The sequence below is a fragment of the Antechinus flavipes genome, chromosome 6 (assembly GCF_016432865.1).
Source record: "Antechinus flavipes isolate AdamAnt ecotype Samford, QLD, Australia chromosome 6, AdamAnt_v2, whole genome shotgun sequence".
Classification (NCBI taxonomy): Eukaryota; Metazoa; Chordata; class Mammalia; order Dasyuromorphia; family Dasyuridae; genus Antechinus; species Antechinus flavipes.
Window position 1 is genome coordinate 22,589,810 of NC_067403.1, and position 26,895 is coordinate 22,616,704.

At 31.9% G+C, this 26,895-nt stretch overlaps 1 long non-coding RNA gene across 1 annotated transcript in view; it reads left to right on the plus strand.

The window, feature by feature from the left end:
• Positions 1-10,781, plus strand: part of LOC127542082 (uncharacterized) — a 33,459-nt gene extending 22,678 nt beyond the window's left edge. The window contains exon 4 of the long non-coding RNA XR_007948547.1: positions 10,229-10,781. This is a non-coding gene — a long non-coding RNA (uncharacterized LOC127542082). The remainder of the gene's footprint in view (positions 1-10,228) is intronic.
• The last annotated feature ends 16,114 nt before the right edge of the window (positions 10,782-26,895 follow it).

The window sequence follows — 26,895 nt, forward strand, 5'->3', positions numbered from 1 at the left end:
TCACAATATATAACCTAAAAGTATAAAACAACAAAGTATTCAGAATGAATGAAATCACTTTATAATGCGATGGGCTCTCTTGCTTACATACAATAAATATTTGCAAACAGTGTAGTTACACTTAAATATCTCTTGTCAGTATGTGACCGTATCCAAAAAGAGAGAGAGGAGAAAGAGAAGAGAGAGAGAGAGAGAGAGAGAGAGAGAGAGAGAGAGAGAGAGAGAGAGAGAGAGAGAGAGATGAGCTTTTTATGGCTTGATTTCTTCTTTACAAATACTATTGTTTAATAAAATCATCACCTTTCATTAAATCATTTCACCTCATCATTTAAAAATTATCTTAAAATGAATTTCAGGCTTTTAGCAACAATAGAAAACTAGTAGATTTACTCATTTAAAAAAATACTTTTAGTCTTGATGTGACTTTGAAGATGAAAAAAAAAAAAAAAAAAACATTTTGCCCACTACCCTTGAGAAGGCAAATATTACTGATTAGATATGTTTAGTCATAGAAATCTAATTCAGTGTTAGTTGTGTTGAAAAAAAATAAAACAATAAAAATAAAGAGAAGGAAAATAAGTATGGTTCTCTATTCAGAATTCAGCAGTTCTCTTTCTAGAGTTGGATGGTACTTTTTATCAGGAGTCCTTTTGAGTTGTGTTGAGTTCCTACTTACATCAGAACAATGAAGTTAGCACAGTAATATCTTTTCAATATTGTGATTACTGTGTACAGTGTTGTGCTGATTCTTCTCCTTTCACTTTGAATGAATTTATATCACTGAATTTTTCTTAAATCTTTCTATCCAACATTTCTTATTATGCACAATTTTTCTTTCACAAACATTTATGACTTGTTCAACCATTCCTCAATTGATAGACATCCTATAAATTCCTAATCTTTTTCCATAACAGCAACATAAAACAAAGCAAAAACCTGTTGTATTTTTTTTTTGTACAAATAAGTTCTTTTTTCCATTTTTTTCAAAATATCTTTGGGTCATTGACCTTTTACTTGTATTATTCTATCACAGGTATGCAGGCTTTCTAGATCTCTGGGCAGGTTGCAAGATTTTCTTAAGAAAAAATGTACTAGTTCAAAATTCCACCAGGAGTGAATTAGTTTTCCAGCTTTTCCACATCTCCAACATTTGTCTTTTTCTTTTATTTTTCATTTTAACCATTTTGATAGGTATAAGGTAACAACTAAGAGTTAGAATTTAGTCCTCATTGCATTAAAAAGTGACTGGTGGATTCTTTTAATCTCTATTTTACCCTTTGGATTTAAGTGTCAGTACAAATTTACTCAATAATTCCTTGCAATTTGATATTTCATCATGGTTTTCAGGCAGTCTGATATTTCTTAAATTGTCTTTCCTTAATCTGTTTTACTTCTCAGTTGTTTGTTTAATTCTTTTAACTTGTTTAATGTTTTTAAAATATCTCATGAGTTCATTAATTTCCTGTTGCCTAATTCACATATTTAGTGTTTTTTTTTTTTTCCCAGAGAGCTTTTGTACATCTTTGGTCATTTATCTTTTAAGGAATTCTTTTTTATTGGATTTTTAAACTTCTTTTTACATTTATCCAATTCCATTTTAAGCTTTTATTCTCTTTAATATTTTTGTGTTTTTTTTAAACCAAGCTGTCTTTTTTATAATTTTCTTCCTTGGTTTTCATTTCTTTGCATATTTTTTCTTCTATCACTCTAAAAATTACTTTAATTCTTCCATGAATACTTGCAAGTCTTGTGTCCAATTCACATTTTATTTTGAAACTGCTTCTAGCTGTTTTTATTTCATTGTTATCTGTTTTTGCCTTGATGTTTCTTTTCACAATAGTACTTTTTTTTTTTCCAAGTACTTTTTTGGTTATTGTTTTTTTTTTTAACCTATTTCTTGATAAAGAACTTTATGTTAGTGTTGCTCCCTTTTCCTACTATGTAAACTAGAGGAACACTGTTTTAAATTTCATGTTTTCTCTCTACTCACTACTTTCTCACTACTTCCAAAGTGATATGATCTGGGGAAAAGTATGATAAGTACTCCCTTGATCCACACTGTGTTTCTTTCTGAGTAAAGTCATTGATCCATTGAGATTACAATCAACATTATTGTTGGTGATCCCCAATCCCTTGAAGCAGGAAGCATTGTTGTTTCTTGGGACTTCCATTCCCTCTTGACTGAAAGTGTTCACCTCCTTTGCCCTTGTAATATAACCTAAATGTGGGTGTAGAAAATAAACCTGTTGAACGAGTTCTCATTGCCTTGTTCAGCACTAGCACTAGGTGTTTCTTTAGTTGCCTCTTTACCAGTGTCCAAGTCATCTTATTATCCATAATTTCCAAAATTTCTGAGGCCACCAACTACTCCTGCTACTAGTATTTTGTCCATGTGAGCTCTGGGACAGTCTCCATCCCTGTGGAACAGTTCTCTTTTCCCTAACTCCTAAATTGTCATGGGCTAGAAAAAGGTCTTATCCAGACTTGTTTTTGCTTCTGTTTTGATAGAAGTCAATTTGAGAAGTAATTTTAAATTTGTTTGGAGAGGAATGTTCAGAGGGTTCAGCTGAGCCTTTTTTTTTTCTCTTCTGCCATTTTGGCTATACCCCTGACATATTTCAGTTGACTTCTAAACTCAGTGGAAATCAGTGGTAAAGAAATGGTTGTCACTGTTCACTTTTAATCTCTACTTTCGGTCAGCATTTAAAAAATCTCTATTCATAATCAAATCTTTATTTTTCATGTGACTTGGTATCTGAAGGATCTGTGGATAGTTCTAAAAATGAAATCCACTAATGAAACATGAATATTTGCCAATATTAAGGATATTTAAAATGCCTCAGAAATTAGTTTCCAAATGATAAATTCTCATAAATAATGGCCATGTTCTTTAAATAATTACACCAACAATCAAAGTGGAATCTTTAAAGGAAACAATAGCCATTTCTTTTGTACTATAATACACAAAACTGTCGAAGTAAGGAACTGATTAGATTCTGCCTTTGTATCGCCAAGACAGCACAATACCTTGTCCAAAATAAATTCTTTTTTAATGGAATTGAAGAAGACTTTTATGGATAACTTCCAATATATTTATTATACCTTGTATATTGCAATTATATATGTATGCATCTGTGTGTACATATATAAGCTTTAAAGAGTATTAGAGTATGCAATATGACAGCAGAACATGGAATACCATAATCTCCTAAGAATTATTGCATTTTCTCCAAAAGACAAAGGAGAGAGGCATAATAGCCTTAGTAGAAATGGTGAAGAAGATATTATCAGAGATATAAGTAATCAGAAAAAGAAATAAGCCGATCACATAGTGAGAGTAAACAATTCCTGACATATAGACCTACTGGAAGCCTGGTACTGAAAGGTGTTTAGAGGAAAATTCCTCACATACTGAAGGAATTGCATGAGAACATGGAAAGAGTCAAATAGAATGAGAGGGTACAGATAGTTTGTGATCAGTATAATTGACAGAAATTCTCAAATCAATGAGATTATAGACTCATCATAAAACTATAGTATAGCATGAGAATAAATGAACTTCAGAGTTGACATGCGTATGATACTTTAAAATTTACAAAGCACTTTGCAAAAATATATTTTAATTTGACCTTTGTAACAACCCTTTGGGGTAAGAGGAATGTAATAAATATCTGTATTCTTAGCGACTCTGTGACTGATTAAAGTCATTTAGTTTCTCTGCCCTTCAAATTTCCTCATTTGTAAAATGATGGTGCTAGATTAAATGACTTCTTAGATACATTCTAGCTCTAATAGTCTATGATTTTATGATATTTAGGTGAAAAAGATTACAAAGGTGAAAACCATAGGAAAAAAAAGGCCTACAGTTAAACACTGTATTCCTTTAATATCATATCTTTATAAATATCACTTATTGTATCTGTGTCATGTTATTAATCAAGAATATGCACACATATCTATATATGTATAACTATATTTATATATATACATATATATGCATTTGCACCATACAAACACACACACGTGTGTGTGTGTGTGTGTGTGTGTGTGTGTGTGTATACATATATATTCTTTGCATATTGTTGCTAATCAGATGTTATCAACCTAGAAAAGGTCCCAGGTTTCTGTGATACTGGACTTAAGTGTTTTTAGGCGCTGCTAAGATAAACACAGTGAAGTACAATAACAGAGGATTGATTTGGTGGTTATTCTTTTGTCCACTACAATTCATGAAGCTTATTAAGATATGGGATGGAAACTAAGACAATGGAAATAATATTCTCGCTAAAGAAACTTTTCTTCTGAAGTATGGAAGATTATGCTAGTGTTACCCATGTTAATACAGAATGTACCAGATACATAAGTCATGAGTCTATTTCAGGAGTCTGGTTGTGGGAGGAAAATGAGGGAAGAAATGAGAATAAGCATTAATTAAGTGCCTATTAGTCTCAGGCACAGTGCCAAGTACTTTACAAGTATTATCTCATTTGCTAGGTGATAAAGTCTGAAATAAGATGGTAGCAATGAGAATTGCAAGGGAGGAACAGTTGAGAAATCTTACATAGAAAGAACTTAGATCTTGAGAACTGATTGGATACAGAAGAAAAGAGAAAAGTTTATTTGCCACTATATACTCCTTAATATAATTAACCTGTTATAGTTGTAGAAATCTTAGACTATTAAAAGGCATTTGACAGATTCTCTAGTCCAATCTTCTCTTTAGAATGAATCCTCTGTGCATCAATAAAAAATACCAATAAAACTTCTTTGAAGACCTCCAGTGAAGTGGAAGTTACTAATTCTGCATATAGTCTAACCCATTGTAATTTTTAGGGAAAGTTAGGTTCAACTCCCCCATCCTTTGAACAGACACAAAATCTTTTTTTCTCTGAAACTTTATCCCTTATTCCTGGTTCTACCCACAAGCACTTACTGAAACAAGCCCAACAATTCTTTCATACATGAATCTTTCAATTTTTTTAAGAAAACTGTCTTAGCTCTCCTCTATATACTCTCTTTTTCAAATAATTATAGCTATGGTTTCAGTCCCCTCACTATCCTGCTTTTCATTCTCTTTTAAAACCTACAGCTTATTAATATTATTCAAAAATACAACTATATATTAAGTACATTATATAACCTACTAACACATTTAATATACTTCCATTTGGTTACTAGATGAGCAAGTTGACTAAGATTGCCTATTTTGTGCCTAAATATGATATGTCAAAATGACTATGATAGGTTCAAGATCATTGAGACAAAAGATACATATGGCAATTTTGCTTTTTTAACAACAGAAAGTTGCCTTTTAAAATAGAAAAGCCCCAGGTGAAATTTAGGGCTGTTCTCATTCCTAATGTTCTAGAGCCTATTTACTTATTATGAGCCCAAGTTATCCTCTTGATTTTGTTTTCTGTTCCTAAACAGTTGGTTGAGAATTTCTCAGGAGGAAGGAAATAAAATGAAGACTTCTGTTTTCCACTTGTACAACAGCTAATTAAGGTACACTTGCTTCACCTTCCCCCTCCAATAATGTGAGATTTCCTGAAAAAAGACAGAACTTTTTTTGAGATGATTATGTAGATTATTCTTATGCCCTAAGGGCAAATTGAATTGGCTAGGATTTCACTAAAATGTGAAAAAAATTAGTAAGCTACAATTAAAAAGTAGATGAACTGCTGTAACTTTCTTAAGATAAAAAGAAGCACAATTTTTTTTTTTGAGTGAATAGTCTTATTTCAAAATCTCTGAGAAAATACAGCAGCACAGAAGTCAAGGTGGAACTGACTACTCTGTCATTGTCATCTTTTCAATGATACCTGAATGGTCCAGTCCTCAAAGACCAACAAAAAAAGATGTCTATGTAAATGTAACACTAAACTATATTATCATACAAAAAATAAATTATAAAATTATAAGTATATCTTCAAAGATTGCTTTATTATCAAGCAATACATTAGTCTAAATTGAACAGAGTAGTAGCTGGACATTTCATATTTCTTAAAAGCTGAGTTGAGGGGGAAAAAGAAAAACATCATCTTGAATTTCTTGGATATTCTTGGGATATTTCATATTTTTTCTCTAATATCTTCCTTTCTCTATAACCATACTGAAAGTGATTTCTCCTTGTTTTTTTTTTTTTCCCAACTACATTTAATTTGCTTCACTTATCTGTACATATACACATTCTTTAAAGTAGTATTGTAAAAACCCAGTGAGCATGCTATTGTTCCCTCATCCTCTAGGAAAGTATGACTTCTCTGAGGAGAGGGATTTCTATATATTTTTATGCCCAGAGAATAACACAATCCCTTGTATCAAGGGACACATGATAACTGTTGGCTGCAAGGTAGTGTTGAATCAATTAATCTTTATCCACCTGCCCCACTCTTTCTTCCTCTCTCTCTCTCTTGAATGGATAAATTAAATTGTTACTCTAATCTTTTGGTGAAAACTTTAATATGAAAACATATTATATGTTTGTCAGAAAGCAATACTATAAACAATAACTTATAAGACTTTGATCATGATGGTTTTTTTTTAATTTCTTAATAGTAGAATTTTTAACTAAAGGGAAAAATTAGTTTCCACTTATATAAAATCTAGAGCTCAGATTTTACCAATGTTGATGTTTATCTATAAAGGCAAAGTTAAATAGAAAGGTCTCCATTGAATTGAATTATATAGAATATATATCCTCTTTTCTATATATATGTCTAGTAGTTATATTGTCTAAGAGAGTATAAAAAGGACTAGACTTGGAAAACCTAAGTTAAATTTTAGTCCCTAATTTACAGTGACATATTGTATAGACCAATACTTTTACTTCTGGTTTTGCTTTCTTAAATTGTAAAGTAAATGACTTGGACCATGTAACTTTCACAATAAATCCTTTATCCTATAACGTAGACACCTCACAAAAGCTTTATTTTATGTCTATATGTAGACTGAGTACACATGGTAAATCTATATAATAAAGAAGTAAATTTGTTGTTATAATAATGAATAACATTTTACATAGGATTTTCTATGTTATATAGAAAAGCATTTAGTGGAAACACTAGCAAATTCAAATGGGAAGCAGACAGGAAGTTAGGCAGTCAAGAAGGAAGGAAGGAAGGAAGGAAGGAAGGAAAGAAGGAAGGAAGGAAGGAAGGAAGGAAGGAAGGAAGAAAGGAAGGAAGGAAGGAAGGAAGGAGGGAGGGAAGGAGGGAGGGAAGAAGGAAAGAAGAAGGGAGGAAGGAGGAAGGAAGAAGGGAGGGAAGGAGGAAGGAAGAAGGGAGGGAAGGAGGCGGGGAGGGGGAGGAAAGAAGGAAGGAAAGAGGGAGGGAGGGAAGGAGGAAGGAAAGGAGAGAGGGAGAGAAGGAAGAAAGGAAAGAAGGAAGGAAGAAGAAAGGAAAAGGAAGAGGGAGGAAGGGAGGAAAGAAGGAAGGAAGAAGAAAGGAAGGAAGGAAGGAAGGAGGAAGGGAGGAAGGGAGCAGGGAAGGAGGGACAAAGAGAGAAATTGGTGGCCAGATGAATGAATGTATATACATGTATTGTTGCTTGGGTTTGTGATTCAAGTGGTATTACCATTTGGGGAAATTTAATCACTTAGATGTTTTAAGATAAATGGTATTATGTCACAGATCAGCTAAATCCATGCCTAGCCAGAAATTCATGGAAAAACCCTGCTGCTATATACATTGACTATGAAAATCGCATACTATAGAGAACAGAACTTTGAAGTCTTACATTTTCTCAAAAGAAGGATTTCCAGATCCCTTCTCTTATATTTCCTAGATATGACCAAGTAGAATGGCATTGTGCCAAGTTGGTTAGAATTTGTCAGGCTAAAGAGTATGCTTACAACAACAACAACAACAACAACCAATAAAATAAAATAAAATAAAATAAAATAAACCCTGCTCTCTTTTCTGCTTTAGTTTCTGTCTGTGAACAACATCCATATTTTCACTTATTCTCATTGCTGGCTCTGTCCAAAACCAGAGAAATATTCCAATCTCATCTCTTTTCTTCTCTTTGCCTCTTCTCTCTCTTTGTATGTGTGTATGTGTATATATATATATATATATATATATATATATATATATATATATATATATATATATATATATAATCTACTTACTATACACAGAAAGCACTGTGCTAAATCTTAGAAAATTTATATAAGCAAAATCAGCCTTGAATTCAAAGTACTTAAATTTTATTAGCAATTAGCGGGGTAAGGCTCTCTAGACAAAGAATAGAAAGATAATTTTATATATTGAGAGAAAAAAAGTATGAATATCCTCCAGAGCACAATGTCTTGAAGATTGATAAAGGAAATTCTTTAGAATTTAAGTTTCATCATCATAAATATCTGCTATGAGTGTCATTCTCACATAGCAAGCATTTAATATGTTGTCAGGGTTAGAAAGCTATTTATAATTATTTGTAGGCAATAGAATGCTTATTTACCAGGGAGAGCTTGAGAGACTTCTCTTACAGCCATAGTGTTTAACATTTTCCCAGCTCAACGGGATAGTTGATGAATCAAGAATTCACAGATGATGGATGGCTTCAGGGCAACGCAGAGCAATTTCATTAAAGAGTTTTGTTCAGATACTTGTGAAGCTGTGATAAGGGGCTACCATTATACATATATAAATGACATTCAGGAGGTAAAAGGTTAAATACATATTGTACATTTTAAAAAATGTAATAGCTGCAAATTAAAAGAGATTCTTAAAGTGCACAATAGAACATGTGCTGTCAGGGACACAGAAAAGAAACCTTTATAGGCAATTTATACTTTTGTTCAGTTCATTTCACTGTGTTGGCCTTCAGAGGTGTGAGAAATAAATAATCCTTGTAAGGAATTTTAAGTAGAATATTAACCCTGCTGTGGCAATGCTCTGAGAACACAATTATACATCCATGTATTTGAATACACACACATGTGCGTATGTATATATTTCTGTAAAGCCGTATGTTATTTATTATGAAGTAAAATATATATATTTTTGACTGAAGTTGCGTTCTCTTTTTAATTTGTGATTTGGGGCAAATCATAATATGGAAATTTCCACCCAAATGAAGATTGGCTTCAGCAAAATATATTCTTATCTAAATTAAAATGAATTTGTTTAGAAACTAACTCATTTTGATCAGACCAGAGAAAAATTCTTCCACTTCCCACAATGCAGTGGAAATTCATATATTCTTCTGGATTTTACATGTGAATTTAGAAAGAAGAATGTTTATGAGATTGAGGTTTTTATGCTAATATGGAAAGCTTCTAGACCACAGATTTGTAGCTATAACTAATATTAAAAAAAAAAACACACCTCCATCTATTTAGCTGCTAGATTAAGTTGAATCTTACCTGTGTTTTAACATCTGCTATTGGTTTTGTATTAAGAAAACTGTCCTTTCAGTTTTTAAACAAAATTTAAAAAAGAAACATTTTTTTAAAGAATGATAAAAATGTTCTATACCTGCATTCATCATAAAATTATAGGGATGTCAATACTATTTTTATGATATGGGTTGAAAGGATAAAGTGCAGTAAGTTATTTTCTTCATGTTAAAGAAGAGTAACTGCACAGGTGTAATGTTCTCATTCAATGGTTCTGGGGAGGTAATTAAAGCCTTATTTAATTATGACAAAGATTTAATCATATGGTAGGTCACAGCGATCTATTCCAAAGGTATCCTCAAGGAAACTGGGTATAATCAGCTCTAAATGTGAACAGATATTCTGAAGTAGAGAACTGGTGGAAAGTCAGACTGTAGCTATCCATCACCAGCCATTTGAACAATCCCAATGAATCACAACTCCTCTTAATTTCACTTGGCTGAATCTATAAAATGATGGGTGTTGGGGGGGAGAGAAATGCAATCTATTTCACAAGTTTACTGCAAAAAAAAATTGAATGATATGATGTCTATGAAATATTTTTGAACCTCAAAATGCCATTAAATATCATTACTATTATCACCTAATATGTATTTGAATGTACACTTAATTTACCTTAACATACCAACCTGATATTTCATGAACATAAGGCAATGTTATTATGCATAATTCAAAATTTTATGATTTAAGGCACTCCCCATTTTCATCACTCACTTTTTCAGTCTTACTTGATAATATAGTAAAGGGCTGCACAGTACATGGCTTCATTCATTTTCGTTTGTTTTGTTTTGTTTCTGTTTTTGTTTGTTGTTGTTTGTTTTGAAGTTCAAGGGTTGTCAAGCTTCACCATTAATTGGCCAGACTGACGATAATGAGTTCCTCCCTACTTGCTGTGGCCGATCCTCAGAAAAGTGATTCAGTCTATTGTGGAGACCACAGTTGAATTCTTCCCAGCTTGACATATGCCGCCAACTTTTGTCATCCATTGACAAGGCCTTTGATATTCCAGGGTCACCTTCGTACCGTGAAGAGATTTCATAATACTGCTTTGTGGAAAAAAATTCAAGGTGATGTAAAAAGTGAATGGAAGAACTGGTGACAGGAGCAATTTGAGAAAGGAAGACACCAATCAGAGAGACGTCCTGGAGTTACCAAGTCTTCCTGAAGCAGCAAGATGATTCATGGACTTGACCAAACAGCTTGAAATCAGAAAGAGCTGAGTATAAATTCTATGTAGTTATGTGACCTTAGGAAAGTTAGTTAAACTGTATCTGACTCAGTTTCCTTAGATGTATAATGGAGATAATAGTGTCTACTTCCTGGGATTGTTGTGAGGATCAAATGGAATATTTATAGTTCGTAGCATGAACTAACTATTCTGGCCAGACTAAGTGCATATTTCCATCCCTTCCAAACTATAGTGAGGAAATTCTATGAATTGATACAAAATATATTGACAAAAGAAACAAATAAAAATATAAGCAAAGAAAGGATAATGCTATTATTCTTTCATGCACATTCTATATCTATTCTCCCAACTTATTTAGAGTAAAGAAGATCATGTGGACCACATGAACAATTATGAATAATAGGAATTTATTTTTAAATATGAAAATTTCAGGAAGACATATGCTTTTAAACAGAATTTTCTTCCCTTGTCACCAATAATGAAATTAATTTACCTTTATTAAAAAAAAGTCTGAACAGATTAAATACAATCTACTCTGAGTTGATCAATCAATAACTATATCTTAAATATTGACTATGTTCTAGGAACTATGCTAAATAATTAAGTATTCAAAAAATAATGCTAGAGAGAATAGTTACTCTCAAGAAACTCACAATCTAATGGAGAGATGACAAGCAAACATGTACAAAATAAGTTATATATAAAATAAATTGGAAATTAGTGACTGAAGAAAGAAATGGAAGGGGAAGTTGGAGAATACTTCCTATAGCAAATATAATCAGGAACCCTCATGTGTTGATTTTCAAAGTTTGTGACATAATACTTTCCTCTACAAAGTTTAAACGAATTTCCAACTAGGTAGTAAGTGAAATTTAATTTTAATTTTGATAACTGATTATGAATCAAGTTTTAGAAATGTATGACATATTGGATAGCAATAGGCTCTTTTGGTTTCAGTAGTTCTGGAAATTGTTAGAATTGGAGTCTACATTGGGCTTACAGAATTGTTTCTTATAATTGAAATTTTGGGCTGTCTGTTTTGTTTCAGTGATATATTTTCTAACAAAGATAGATATTTCCACTAGGAAAAAATAATGGAAGTTTATGAGGATGTATTGGTATGGGAAGTTTCCAGATTTTAAAATTTTTCCACTATGTAAAATATACATTTTACCTATAGCTTCTACTCTGAAAAATTTTCCTGCAACATTGAAAGATTAAGAGATTAGCAGCAATCAGGCGTTCTCAAACTTTTTAAATAGGGAGCAGTTCACTGTCCCTCAGAATGTTGGAGGGCCGGACTATAGTAAAAACAAAAACTTTGTTTTGTGGGCCTTTAAATAAAGGAAATTCATAGCCCTAGGTGAGGGGGATAATCATCCTCAGCTGCCACATCTGACAGGCAGGCCATAGTTTGAGGACCCTTGGTAGTTCATGACCACACAACTAATCTATGTTATAAGCAGAACTTGAATTCAGCTCTTCTTCATTCCAAGTCCTGATCTCTATCTGGAATGCCATTCTCTCTCTTAATTAAAATAAACAAACAAAATAATAATCATCTATTTCCTATTGAGAAATTAATTTTCCCCCACACTGAGGTAAGCTAAACAACAAAGCAACCAACATTTAGGTTTTCTATGACAGATACTGTGAAAAGAAGAGTTTATTTTTTTAAAGGCAAAAACCAGTTCAGGATCTCAAAGCTCACTGGCTAATTGGAGAAGATAATATGCTAATAAGTAATTAAATATAAGATATATATATATATATATATATATAGAAAGAGAGAGAGAAGAGAGAGAGAGAGAGAGAGAGAGAGAGAGAGAGAGAGAGAGAGAGAGAGAGAGAGAGAGAGAGAGAGAGAGAGAGAGGAGAGAGAGAGAGGAGAGGAGAGAGAAATGGAAGATAGGCTAAGAGGGATAGGCTGAAGTAAGATCGCCTGAGCTCTTTGAGCTCAGATTTGCTGGAAACCAAGGATTCCAGTATTTGGAAGATGATTATACTTTGATAATCATAAGCAGAAGGCATGAGAAAAATATACTAGACATTTGCACCATTATTTCAATACAAAATAAGACAAGAATGTTTACTTACTACTAGGAATACAGGGCATACACAATATAGATAAAATCTCTTTAGCCCTCATTTTTATTATCTGCTTGTCCAATGAAGAGTTTAATCATGAAGATTTCTAGCCCCAAATTCCATAGCAACTGCACAAAAGCACAAATTATTTTACTTCAGTGTATACATAAAAATGTAACTACTAAAAAAAACCAATTTTCTTATCTTTATATGTACATCTAACAAATAACAGTTACCAATTTAGAATAATTCAGGTAGCGAAGTAGCATCCTGTTGTGGCACCTTAAATAATACCTCTTCTGGGGAGTAACATTTGACTTATCTGAATTATACCTGAACAGCTTGTAGACCTCCTATAGATAACTACCTGCAACAGCTTGCAGACCTCCTGCATAAAATAAAATAAAATATCCTGAGTGCTGTAAAAAGAGAAATGCTGTAAGTCTGTGAACTTCTCTTTCCCATTTCTGTTTTATTTATACTGTTTATAAAAGTAAATTACTTGTTTGAAGTGCTACTCTTGAAGCTGCCTGCTTCTCTATGGGGAAGTACTCTACTGAATCCTCTTTTATTGGAAGTGGTTGATCTTTAGCTCAGGGGATGAGATCTGCAAGGTTAAAAAGCTTTACTTTCTAAGGGGAAAGTCAATCTGAGTTGAGAATAGAAACAGACCTTCTCATAAGAGCCAAACCTTGTGGAAATTATCTCTTCCAAGACTAAATCAGAATGATGTACCCAGGACAGCTGCTTCTCTGTAAATAGCTGTGTAAGCCTGTCCTTTGCATTGCAGCCACATAGAACAGTTCACAAGATAACACTGAAAAGGATTCAGAACATTTTTTTTTTACCCCAAAGAGAAACCGACTCTAACCCTAAATGTCTCCCAACTCGAACCCTAACCTAACTCCCGACTTTAACCCTAACCCTACATGCCACTATAATTTATATATTCACCTGTTTGGAAATTTAAATTAAAATAATAATCTGACCTAGCATGAGCTGATTGACATTTAAAAGATGGGGCTGAAAACTAAAAAAAGAAAAAAAAAATCGCATGAATGCATTTACATCTGTATGTCCATAAGATATAGGCATATATATATATAATATTATATTGACCTATCAATCCTTATATCCTTTTTTCCTTCTTTTTTTCATCTATCTATATTTAATATTTCCTCCATCATAATATAGCTGACATGAATTATTCCTATTCAATTAAATTTAATAAACATATATTTTATATGATGAAAAAAAAAAAAAAACTGAGCTGGACATTGAGGATGCAAAGTCAAACTAAAATAAACTCAAGAAATGTCCATGACTTTCTTCTATCCCGAAAACCTTTGAAAAGAAAAATAACAGTCCTAGATTTTCTCAAGTGCCATCGAAAGAAACATTGGGATGAGTGGTCAGAATGTTAGATATTCTAGATGAATCATTTGCAAAGATAACATTTACTAACTCAGTATAAAAAGGCAGTCTACAGGCCCATAACTGCAGCTTTAGAGATCAGCACAATCAGAACAGGCTTCATAAGTAGAGTAACTGGGAAATTAATTATAGCCAAAGTGCAAAAATGTACTTGTTAGGTCTCAGGCTTTTCTGCTGCACTATTTCACCTTCCAGAATGATGTTCTTAATGTAAGACTATTAGAACAAGTGATTCTCCCCCCATTCCATCTGCCATTTTTTACCTATATCTTTACCTAATCAGGCTGCTCACTTCCATCTGCAATGTTCTGGAATTAGAAAATATTTAATGCATTAATGAATCTAACCCTAACCAGGAGTCAGTGGCCAGAAAACTTGCAAGAACAGAATTCAAATTATACCCCAGTCGTATATTAGCTTTGTGAACTCAAGCAAGTCACTTGGAGCAATTGTAAATTGGGGAAAATAATACTACCTAAAGGACAAGACTGCTGTGAGGAATAAGTGATATAACTAAAATATTATGCAAATCTCGAAGTGCTATATGAATACTGATGATGATGATGATGATGATATAATGAACTGTTCATTATATTGAGGTAATATCTGGCTTCTATCATTTAGCTTGGGCTCTCCAGAATAATCTACTTACAGAGACTAATCTCTCTTACATGGGAAAAATTTTCAAATTTCTAAAAAAAAAAAAAAAAAAAAAAAAAAAAAAAAGTTATCACTGGTCCTGCAATTTGTCTATTCTTCATTTTATTGCTGACTCTCTTCTAACTCATTAGCATTTCTCTTCAAATATAGTCTTAACAGCTAGGATTAGATAATGCTGTTCCTCATGTACTCTGTTCTGGGTAAAACCCAGCTAGACTATTATTTCTTCGCTGCTTTCACCAATGAAAGTAGTTAGCTCACTCTAGCGCATCTTGAGGCTCAGTGAACTGAATACTGGGCTTAGAGTCAGAAATATCTGAATCTAAATTTTGTCTCTTATACATACTAGCTGTGTGAACCTAGGCAAGTCACATCAGTTTCCAAACAGAATAATGATAGCTTTGGATATGGCAGGAACCCTCTTTCTTCTGGTCACTAGCATATATAATTGATCCACTTCTCCTTTGACTTTAAGTGTTTCTCTTGTGTTCTACCTTCATTTTAATGATCTCCTCCCCCTATTATTTGCATATTTGATGGATATAAGTTCTAGCTCCAAAAATAGCTTTCCTGGCAAGAATGATGCCATATGTTTCTTTGACAATCCTCCCAGCACTTTTGCATAGAAGTAGGCACATTGGCTAAAAGGAGTCATTTTCCAGAAATGTCTATTTCTCAGACGTATATATGTTAAAACCAAAAAAGGTTAAGCTTTATTTAATTAATTGTCCCTATTCTGTCTGTTACTTAGAATTAATGTGTACCAAATACTCTTAGTATAAGCATATTATTTCTATGTTCAAAAAGTTACAGTGTCTCTCTTTTGACACTCAAATAAAATACAAAATTTTCTTTGTCCCTTAAAGCCCTTCAAAATCTTGGCCAACCTACCTATCAAGATTATAATATATCTTTTTTTTGTGGATTCATTAAATGCCTTGCTTAGGATATTCCTCCTTGTATTTACTCTCTATCTTTCTATAGAATATTCCCCATCCTTCCCTTAGGAGGGAATTTACTTCCTCCCTTGACTTTTAAAATCCTTAACTTCACTCAATGCTCCACGTCTTCCATAAAGCCCTTTGTGATCATCCTGATAGAATCTATTCCTCCCACCCAACACACACAGATAATCACCTTGTAATTACTCTGTTATTTGCTTATGTCATTTCCTCTAGTCAATATAACTAACCTCACTGCTTGAAGAGGAATGGTTTTATTCTTTCCTCATGGTCTGCAATATACTTGGAACTTAACAAAAGCTTATTCATTTATTTTTGAATATCTCTTATGTGTGCTGATATTTTCCTCTTTAAATATCATTTCAAAACATTTCACCACAATTCTCACCATGTAGTATACAGTATGGCGTCCAATAGCCCCTAACAAAAGTTTAGCTGGTACAGCTGACTATATGACCACAATGCTGTTTTCTTAACCCCTTATTCCAGATATGTGATTTCATTACTGTAGGAAATTGCTGTGGAGAAAATCCCCATTCCTAATGAAGATTAGCATCTGCTTTACAATTTCTAGTTTAAGAGGGTTCTCTGGGTCCCTAGAATGATAAACGATGGACATGTAGTCGCATAAGTCTTACCTGTTGCAAGAAGGATGTCACCCAAGTCAGCCTGATTGCAACGTTAAGCCCTCTGTTCACTATGGTGTACTGCCTCTCAAATGCTTTCACATCATTTGCTTTTAAGAAAAATAGCAGGGGATACTACAATGGCCACTAGTATATAGGATAGAAGTATTACCATCATATTGAGATTTTCAGCTACACTAAGTGGAAATCTAAGTTATTCTTCTTAGAAGAGTCAAGAGCTATATCTCTCTAGAGTGTAATATTGTTGGTCTTCTCTGATTTTTCTCTCAGGAGTATTCCCTCCATTACCAATCTATACTTTATCAGCTAAAATGTGTAATCAAGAGGTAGTTCACCCTTAATGAAAAACCTTAAAATATATATATATATATATACTTGAAAAGTATTATGGAGAGGAAAAGTGTCTTTTTTTTTTTTTTTTGAATAAGTACAACTACTCTCTAAATGACTAACAGTAGGGAACCTCTAACTCTAAGGTAAGTCAGAAAATATGCAAATTGCCTTTTAAAATTCCTCTCTTGTAAAATGGATTGTTAGTGTCAGAATAACCTTGTACCTTGAGAGAAATTAAATAGGAAGGAAGTGTGAAGTTTCAGATGAATTCAGTTCCAGACAATTCAGAGAGAATCACAGTGTGTTAGCTTTAGGAAGAACTGTTATAGATATATGGATATTAATTATATGCAGAGCTCACTCTAAAAGAAAAAAAAAAGAGCCTTCTCAGTACTATTAAATTGATCGTGATTTTGAAAAGAAAATTTTAAATTGAGGGAATTAATTTATGGTAATATGCAGCATGAAAATTTGTTTATTATTTTTCAGACACCTAGTTTTGACAGCATGGTTTCTTTTTATAAATAACCAACAAAAGGAGATAATTTCACACATCTCTTTCTATATAATGCCCATATATTATATTTATACATGCATAAAAAATCAAGGTGCCCACTTTTTTAAAGGCTTGGTTATAGTGGGGTTCCAAGTAAAGATATTTGGTTGCACAAATATCTCAATGCAGAGGAATATTTGGTATTCATGTCACTGACAGGTTAAATGGCTTGAAATGGGTTTATGTATGTATGTATGTATCTATCTATATAGAGAGATAGTTTTATATATAGATATATAGATATTTACTTATCTATATCTATATATCTATATCTATCACTCTCTCTATATATATCCACACATGCACAGACACACATGCACAAAGAGGCATAGAAACATACACAGAGAGAAATAGACATATAAATATATAGTACAAATACTCATACTTATCTATATTACTATGTGTGCATATGTATATGCATATATATATGTATATAATATATAAAATCTGGTTTTATTGATAGTTTCACATACTATTTTACCTTTCAACTGATGAATTTACATATTAAATGTCTAACTCATTTTTTTTCTTCAATAACGTGTGTTTGCATGTGTGTGTTTGTTTCTCTGTGTATATATGTACTCAAATTTTACCTATGCTAGAAATCCTTCCCTCCCTCCCCCATTTTTGGCTAAGCACAACTTATTACGATGTGGATTTTTTTTTTAATTAGGGGCAGTACAAAATAATATTTTATGGATTTGAGGGCCATAATTCAGTTATTTCTTTCATTTAGATATGGAAAGAAGTGGATTCTGACTTTAATTTTATATTAGAAAAAAGATAACTTTTCCATATTTATACTTTTCATCTTTTAATAGTTAATTTCTGATATATAGTGACTACATTTCTGAGGATGTTGAACATGAAATGAACTACACATTCTATCATTCTGTATTTTCCTCTCTTTTCCAAATTGTTCTGATAATTTTTTTATGATGTCTTGAAAAACTATTCGAGTTACATCGTGTTCTCAGATAACATTATGACAATTTGTCTTCAAGGTCCATTTCTTTGAATTAAAGAGAAAACCATATTTCTCTAATTTTCCTTTTCTCAGATTGTATTAAAATATTCTTTCTTCCACTGCAACCATATTTGAATGCAAGATTTATCAGTCTCTTTCTCATAATATATGCAGTTGAAATTTCATATCCTTTATTTGAAATTTGATAGTTTGCCTTTTTTCATTTGTTCTTTAAAGACTAAACTATTTTTGATTTTGTATCTTCATTTTATGAAAATATTTTCTGCCTTTCTACAATTATTTTAGATAGTATAATAATTGTTGCAAAATTATCTTTCTCTCCTTGTAAATGGTGCCTTATTTTCTACTCACTGAATTTCTTTATTGTACTGAGGGTCCCTTATTTTTTACGATTCACAGCATACTTTTTTGTAAGATTTTCTATGTGATTAATTGTTTTCCCCTTTCCACAAGATTTTTGAGCCTCCATTCCTCACACTTTTGATGAGACTGGTCTTGGAAACATTTTTATTGGGCTGTCTTGCCAAAAGTTGCATAGATGATATAATACCCTATAAAATATAAGATAGAGCTATACTGATGGAAACAAGTAAATTGGTGCATATTGAATAATAGCTATATTTTTCTAGAAGCAATGGGTTAAATTTGTTAGGGATGAGTTTCATCCCAGGGAGAGAAGTAACATAATTGACCATGGAGATGGAAGGAATATTAATTAGTTGCATAAAGGATGAATTTTCAGAATACAAAATCAGCCTCCTTATGGGGACTTTGGCTTACTCTTCTATACTTTATTTCTAAAATTCTTAAAGTCAAGTAGAAGAAATTAGGGTGCCAGAATCTATTAAAGAATATTTTACACATCCAAATCTGTAAGCTATCATCACTGATCCTTTCAAATTTATCCACCTCACGAGGAGGTATTATATTATTCTTCTAAATTTAACATAATTCAATTTTTATCAGCATTTAGTGAAACCTTGGAAGCCAATCATTGCAAGTTTCCCTTTTCAAGGATCAGTCAAATCTGATGGGATTATAATAGGTGATGATGTAATATTTGAAGAGAGATCTGAAATCAAATATTGACTTCATAACTATCTAATGAACTGAGAGAAATAATTTCATATCTATGAACCTCAATTTCTTCATCTATAAATAGCAGTATGTAGCAGAGTTTTAATGTAGTTAAGAACAAAAAAAGCCTTTAAGTGATTCTAATTTAGTTATATAGCTGGAAAGCTAAACAAAGGTAATTTAAATAGAAAGAAACATGATCCAAATCAAGCATGTTGGGTGTTGACTATGATGGTGTGTACTAAGTATTGTGGAACACATTAATCATGAGACTAATAAGAATGTCTGGGATGTAACTTAAATGTGAAATTGGGGACTATGTGGGTTGATATTTAAAAGGGCAGTACCAGTTTTGAGATATATCTTATTGACTTAAATTACCTTTCTGGAAAGAAAAGAAAAAAAAAACTTACCATTTAAAAGATTCTATGTAAGTAATCATCAGTGCTCTCAGATAATGATGTCTTTATGATGTTTATCAATGACCCAGTCATTATTTTGGAAGTTACATGAACTTTAATGCATGAAGAAATATTTTTTTTGAATTGTTAACCTGCTTTTCTGCTTAATGAAGCAGCATAGATGAATGAGAAAAATGATCTCTGGACAAGTCAATATATTTAATCTGAAATCTTGGACTCTACTACTATAGTTAGGTGACCTCAGAAAAAAAATTATGTTTAAGCTTTAGCTCCTTTATTTGTCAAATTAGAATAATTACATATTTATTACCTACCTCACAGGGTTGTTGTGAGGAAATCATCATAGAGAGAGCTAAATATAAGTATTTAAAGATATTTGTTTGAGAAATATGAAAAAAAAAACTAATTCCACATCTTCTAAATTATGAGTAATTCATCATCAAATGTAATATCAAAAATATACAGTGAAATATCTTTTAAGTGAAAAAGTCTATGAAAACATTAAAAGTCAATGAAAATTTTGTTTCCTCATCTTCCATATTATATAATTCATTTTAAATTATTATTTAGTATTATTATATAAGAAAAAAACATATTAGATATAAAATTATATATGATGGTATCCTATAAAGGGCTGAAACTCTGAATAGGTACACTTGAATCAGATAACAGAGCACTTAAGGCTAATTACCTATTGGACAATGACTCTATTAGCATATAGGAAAAATGGCCCTTCTTTATTCCATGCTGGCTCGATCTTTTGGTGTATACAGATAATTTTAAGGGATTAGAGGATGCAGTGAGACAAGCCAGACTCACTTTGGAGGAGGATGAGGAGAAGGATGTTGGTGGAGAGCTTGTGGCAGTTATGTCCATCCCTTTTACTTCTCCCCCTAAAGACCAAGGACTTTTGCTTATTCTGACTCTGGTTGATTCTGAGGCCTCCAGAGAGCTAACCTAGGCTTCACAGTATGCATAATATGTTTCTAGCATACAGGATATAACAAATTATGATATATGGTATTTTATATAATGCTTTGTGATATTTGGAATTTGATTTGGAATAATATTCAGATGATAGAATGTGATAGAAAGAATATAGCATGTAGAATATTTGACATTATGGTATAGGGATATTATAAATAATGGCATGTTGGGTATTGACTATGATGTTATGTACTAAGTATTGTGGAACACATGAGAGATAATGGTATGTAGAATGACCAAAAATGATTTTGGCAAGTAGATGATTGTAAGGAGATGTATCTAATGGGGAATGATGTTATACATTTTGATATGGTGTATGTCTATGGTAATAAAATGTAAAATAATATACATTTTATTATTAGAGGTTTTAAACATAATTGTATATGGGATGTTGAAGATGGGAGGGGGAATGTAGATTATATTATGTTGAATGATGTATATGGTCTACAAAGGGCAATTTATAATAAAAGTAGATATAATGGATTATGTTATATGGAATATTATGCATTTTGATTATGAAATTATAAACACAATATAGGGATTAAGGGGTTGAGATATTGAAGTGGAGAATGTAGATAATGGTATAAAGTATGTTTTGTATTATGGAAAGTGGAATGGTTTGAGTGACCATATGTGAAATGTAAGTGATACCATGGGCACAAACAATGGCATGGAGAATGATGTATATGGTGGTAAGTTGGATCTGAACATAGAACATGGTAATATTGAATACTATGGTTTATTTGTTTTTGAATATGATGATATGTGGGATGTAGATGCTGGTACGTGGGATGTAGTTAATGAGATAGGGTAATGGTATGCTGTTTTGATAATATGTGCCATATTGTATATTTTTGTATGTGAAAATAAAAGGAAGTTGAAATTAGAAGCTTTGAATGAAAACAATTATTATAAAATTATGCAAATTTATATTGAAAGTGACATGAAAAAGAGAAAGTGTATAGTGGGTAAAAGAACTAAGGTGAAAAAGTTTAAGGAAATTTTATAAGGCTACATAGAGATAAACTATAGAAAAGACAGTATAAGATGGAAGACAAATCAAAACTATCTTGAATGAAAATATACCATATCATTCTCAATGGCAGTAAAGGCAAGAGCCCTAGAGAAATGAAAAATAAAAATGAACACACATACACCAAAAACAAAAACAAAAAAAACCAGAAAAACAGAAAATAAATATTTCTGGAGTCCAGTAAAGAATAAATGAGTGACATCTCAAAATATAAGGCAAAATGTAAGGGGAACTTTAAGAGAAAAAAACAGCATTATGTGTGAAGAAATTAATTATGGTGAATTTGCTCTTGTAAACTTTAATGTATATAAAGAAATACATATATGAATAAAAATTAAGTTAACCTGGAATCTTAGCAGCATGAACTTAAGCACTTGCAAACCTTGTTCTGCCACAAGCATGACTGAAGCATACTTGTTTGCTAAAAGTTGTTCCTAAATTAACTTACATTGAATATATCTCTGCTTGAATGAATAGGACTTTTGAGTCCTATTTTCTCAACTTTGAGTGTAAAGCTCAGTGTCATCAACATTTATATCAAATTCAGTTATTCTATATGAGTGACCATCATCCCCTTTGCCCAAGATACAGGTCAGCATACTATTCCTTTTGAAGGGGTCTAGGACCCCCTGTGATCTTGAGAGAAGGAAGAGGGTATGCCTAGGGCATCCTGCTACTTTCTTATGGTACTACCACTTTTTGAAAAAAAGTTTTCAATGGCTGGAATGTTGACATGGGTAAGGTACCAATTCAAGCCCTGATTACCATCCATGAGTGGAAAAATCACGTTAATATGAGGAAGAAATAAATAAAAATCCCAATCAGATGAAACTCTTGGTTTAAAAAGCTTTAAGTACATGCTAATACCTGAGAGACACTAATATGAAGAGGTATTACAATACCACCAAAGTTTGCATTTATCATTTAATTAAGAATGTATTTAATTATGCATAATATGCTAATGATTGTTATGAAACTAGTTATCACTCCTGAAATTTTGAGAGGACTCAAATAATGAATGAAAAAAAATAATATCCAATGTTTGAACTAATGAAACCCAATGAATTTTGTAGAAATATGACAGCAACAATCTGTATATTCCACTGGAATAAAAAGAGGCTAAATAACTAGTCTTGTTCAGTCCAAGGCGGGCCAAGTTAAATCCATGAATTAATAGATCAATTAATTAATGAGATTAACTAGATTAATAAATGAGAAACAATTCAAAGTAGAAGATAAAATGATTTTGATAATGGAGAGTGAAGCAACTATGTAAGAACAAGAGAAGACATGGTCATCCAAAAGTAAAAGTAACAGGGAGTCAGAAGTAGATTTTTTATTAGGAAAGAAAATTGGATAATTATGTGCCTCATAGAATTGTTGTGAGTAAAGTATGTTATAAAGTTTTAAATGTTAGATAAATGGGAATTGTGACTTATTAGTATCATTATTTTATGAGAGGGTTTGAAGCTGTAGAGTATCTGGGAGTAAACTATATTAAATATAAAAGATTTCATGAGTTACATTGAATTCTTTGGGTTGTACTGTTTCATAATGTGTCTATTTTTCCTTGCATTTTTCATTGTTCTCTGTATGTGAAATCTAAGAATTTGGAAAATAGAAAAATCCTGCTTATTAAACTATAAATAATAAATTCTCATTACAACCAAACTGATTGGATCTCTGACTGTTATTCAGCTATGGGATGCCTACAATATGAATTAGGAAAGGTAAGAAGAATAACAAAACAAGCAAATAAATAAAGCTCTGTTTATTTTTTGGATTCTCCTTTAAATTTTGAGTTATTAGTGACAATAAATTGCAGTTCCATTAGAATATGTGGATTAAAACATCACTGCAATTAATTATATGTGGTACAGTTTGGCTGGACTACCTACTTCTGGTTCATTTTAGGATTTTAGGATTTTAGTACATTTTTGTTCTTCTGTGAACTGATCAAAATTATATAAACTCAGATTATTTTATTTATTTATATTTATAATATTTATAAATATTACCTTCTAAGGGTTTCCTAGATAGAACCATGCCTGTTTCCTTCATTATTTTACTAGTCATTTTGAATTTTCCATAAATAATTTGCTTACTTTTAAAGAGATATTTTAAAATAAAGATTTTACCATATTTACCTAAATTTTTATTATACTTTGTAAATTTTAGTAAACTGCAGAAATTTTACAATGAAGAATGTGTGACCATATACATGTTATATATTAATAGATTTTACTCTGGAACATAAAGTTAATAAAATATACACATACATATTTATCCTTTTTTTTTTTCAGATGGGTATTCTCTATCTGTATTAAGAATATCCTGGTTTGAAATATAGCCTCTATATTTTACTCTATCTAAAATTAAAGAGAATGATTGCTGAATTATTTTAAAACAAACAATAATATTATCAAATATAATATTGTCATTTCTTCCACAGAAAATTACCATACTTTCAAAAATTTATTGTATTCCTGCCTAGTTCCTTGTCATAAGACTGAAAAGGCAGATCTCTCCCAACTTCCAAGCTCATCTGGTGTAAAAAGCAAAGCAGCTAATAACTTTTTGCATTGTTTTAATAATATTTTTTTCTTTGAAAGGAAATGGAAGGGGGGGTCTCCTCGAAATATTAGAGTGATGAAAAATGGAAGAGCTAATCTCTCTTAATGATGAAAACTATTTCATAGTGAATAATGACTTTAAAAATACAAAGGATTTGGGCAGTCCCGTTGCCCATAGCAGATTGTGGTGACCTACATAAGAAGCATCAAATAAGGGCAAAGGAGAAGAAAAGCCTGGTATGAAAATGTAGCTCACAGAAAGTTTGATGAGGAACAAAAGGTGGAATTACTGGAAAGCAAAGAAAACCTGGATGTTTATTTTCTGCCTGGATGCCCAGGCAATGGACTAGCTAAGAATGCTTGGAGCTTTGGAGAATTTCCCTCTAATGATCAACTGGCATTTGAAAAGCCATAGAACTTGAATTATTAAGGAAATTCCCAGCATATCCCCTGTCCACCACGATACAGTGCAGTGACTTGAACCATTACTCAAAGTCTTAAAGAAAAATGAACTCTTTATGAAAACCTCAGTTTAACAACAAAATAAACCTAATTACCTCATAGACCATAATGAACCTGGCCCTCAGACTAAGTTCTAATTCTGAAATCAAAAATGAAAAATGAAAAAAAAATACCCAATAGAATAATAAATGAACGTCATTTAAGAAACAAAGAAAAGTAGAGTAGAAGCAATTTTCATCAAATATAATGCACTAGGGATTTTAGCACTTTTTTTTGGTCTTCTTTTAACTCAAGATCCTCTTTTATATATTAATAAAGTTAGGAGAGGGAGAAAGAAAAAACAGTGGAGAGGCTCAATTAAAATCATAAGTATTAATATAGGTTCAATGAAACTACCCATTTAAACAGTTAGCAGAATGGATAAGAAAGTAATTTGAAAATTTGCTGCATAAAGAACAAATTTGGAAAAAAAAAAGGAAGATTCATATTTGTCATAAACAAACAGAAAGGATAACAATCATATTTTAAAATAAAATTGATCAAGCATGAGATTTAGATCTAAAAAAATAATGGCAAGTCTCTTAGAATTTATTTGAATTCAGAATATATGACTATGGAACAAAGAAATCAATTTGTCAAAAATTATATCTACAAATATAGATACATATATTCATACATACAAACAGAATTTTGTTGACATAGATGAACTTTTTAAAACATAAAATAGAATGGATTTTGAATAGAGTTAAGATTGCAGAATAAAGTCAGGAAGCTTTTTGAGTTCTCTGTTTCCCTCAAAAACCATACGAAACCAAGTTTTGAAGAGAGTCTGATGGAATGAAACCACTCTTCAGCTCAAGATAGATAGAAAAAAGTTCACGAAAGATGAGCCTTCCTGGGGTGAAAAGCATGTACAGCTCAGTTCAGATAGATTCTGGGAAAGTTAATGAGAGGGGTTTAACCACAGAAAATCAGTAACTGAGACCCTCAGTCATGGTTCAGTAGTGGAGCAGATAAGTGGGGCAGTTTCCAGAGCTAGCTCAGAAGACAAACTTTGGGAAATTAAGCTGTTTCCTGAACAAAGTATGTAAAGCTACTTGATACAAACCCAAAAGGCCCCTGTACTCAAAGCCAAGGTTCAGAGCTGCACAGGAAGGTTGGTTCAGTGCCCCCTTTCTCTAAAAAAAGAGCTCAACCATAAAAAGTTAAAAAAAAAAAAAGAGGAAATAAAAAGAAAAGGAAACAAGCAAGAAATAGAAAATAACTTTGACCATAGAAAGCTACTATGGTGACAAAGCAGACCAAAAACACAAACTCAGATGAAGACAAAATGTTCAGAGAAGAAATCTCAGAGTGAGAAAAATTGTTCTCAAGGCCAAAGAAGCCACTTGGAAATGTTCATAAAAGACTTCAAAAGGCAAATAAGAGAGGTAAAATAATATGGGATATAAAATACACTCAAACAAATCATCAGCAATTCACTATATTACTGACAAAGCCCATCAGAAGAAGATAGAAAGAGAAATTTAATTTAAAATTGCTATGGACAAAATAAAATAACTGGGGTCTACCTGCCAAGAGAAACCTAAGAACAACACAAATAAAATTCAAAATGCTCCTCACACAAATAAAATCAGATCTACACAAGTGGAAAAATATCAATTGCTCATGTCTAGGCTGAGTTAACATAATAAAAATGACAATTCTGTTTAAAAATTGGAGTACTGGTTCAGTGCCACATCAAACTGCCACAACATTATTTTATAGAGCTAGAAAATATAACAGCAAAATCCATCTGGAAGAACAAAATGTCAAGATTATCAAAGGAATTAATGAAAAATTATTTCAAAGCATGGTGGCTTAAAAGTACCAAACCTAAAATTACATTATAAAGCACCAGTAATCAAAACCATTTGGTACTGGCTAAGAAATAGAACGGTGCATTAGTGGACTAAATTAGATACACATGACACAATAATCAAGGGCTACAATAATCTGGAATTTGGTAAATCTTCAAATTCCAGTTTCTGGAAAAAGAATTCACTATTTGAAAAATATTGCTGGGAAAATTGGATAATATG